This window comes from Limulus polyphemus, unplaced genomic scaffold, assembly GCF_000517525.1.
Source record: "Limulus polyphemus unplaced genomic scaffold, Limulus_polyphemus-2.1.2 Scaffold3058, whole genome shotgun sequence".
NCBI classification, from domain to species: Eukaryota; Metazoa; Arthropoda; class Merostomata; order Xiphosura; family Limulidae; genus Limulus; species Limulus polyphemus.
The window spans coordinates 134,278-135,649 of NW_013668668.1; the positions used below are offsets into that span (position 1 = coordinate 134,278).

Genomic DNA, 1,372 nt, shown 5'->3' on the forward strand with positions numbered 1-1,372 from the left:
TAGTCTGGTATATATAAGATGGTCACAACGTGATGGAACAACAGTGCAATGAGTAATTGAATGTATGCAGATAAAATATTGTTGGCCACGTGATTTTTGCGTTTGTTATAGAGCGACTGTTGAAATTAAGTGTATTGTAAAGTTGTATTCGGAAAGAATAAACCAATTTTATTTAAGAAAGGACTTGTGTCGCTAAAGTTTAGTCGGAAAGAATTTACAGGAAATCAATTATCAAATGGAGACGTAACATTATGTTATAGTTTAATTTACCAATTACTGACACAAGGTTGGTCATGTAAATTTATGTTATCATTTAATGTAGCAAGTACTGAGATAAGATTGGTAAAGAAAAGTTAGTTTATAATTAAATGTAAAAGATCCTTTGACAAGATTGGTTAGGTGAAGTTAGGTTATAATTTCCTGTAGCGTGCTACCTAGGCAAGATTTGTTATATAATTTTAGCTTAAGTAATGCTAGAATATCATTTCATGTAGCATGTACTCATACAGGGTTCGTTAGGCAAATTTTGGTTATAATTTAGTGTAGCAATAATTGAGACAACATTGATTAGGAAAAATATTTGTTATAATGTAATGTAGCAACTACTCGGACAAAATAGGTTAAGAAAAGTTAGGTTATCATTTAATATAGCAAGAACTGAACCTAAATTTGTCAGGTAGAGTATGTTATTGATTAATGTATCAAGTACCGAGACAAGATTCATTAGGTAAAGTTTAATTATCATTTAATGCCAAAAGTACTTTGAAAAGATTGGTTAGATAAAGTTATGTAATAATGTAATGTAGCACATAGTGAGTCAACATTGGTTATGAAAAGTTGTGTTATCATTTACTGTAGCAAGTACTGCAAAGATGTGTTATGTACAGACTGTTATCATTTGATGTACCAGTTACAGAGAAAAGATATTTCAGCAAAATGAGCTTATCATTTAATGTAGTAATTAATGCCACGAGATTGATTTGATAAATTTATGTTGTAATTTAATATAATAAGTACTCAGAGAAGATTTATTAGACTATGTTTGGTTATCATTTAGCTTAGCAAATACTAAGGCAAAAATTGTTTAAGCAAACTTATGTTATCACTTAATTTAGCACATACTGAGAGAAGGTTGATTGGGTAAAGTTATGTTGTCATTTAGTTCTATAAGTACTGAGACAATATTGGCCAAGTAAAGTTAGGTAATCATTTAATCTAGCAAATACTGAGACAAGATTTGCTACATAAAGTTATAGTATTGTTACGTCTCTGTTCGTTTGTTAATTTTCTGTAAAAATTCTTTCCGAAGAAACTTTATCGACACAAGTCCTTTCTTAAATAAAACTGGTTTATTCTTTCTGAATACAACTTT

The 1,372-nt window shown here is 29.4% G+C and overlaps 1 protein-coding gene across 1 annotated transcript in view; it reads left to right on the forward strand.

The window, feature by feature from the left end:
- LOC106468575 (papilin-like) overlaps positions 1 to 1,372 on the forward strand; it is a 140,001-nt gene that overhangs the window by 133,707 nt on the left and 4,922 nt on the right. The window lies entirely within an intron of this gene.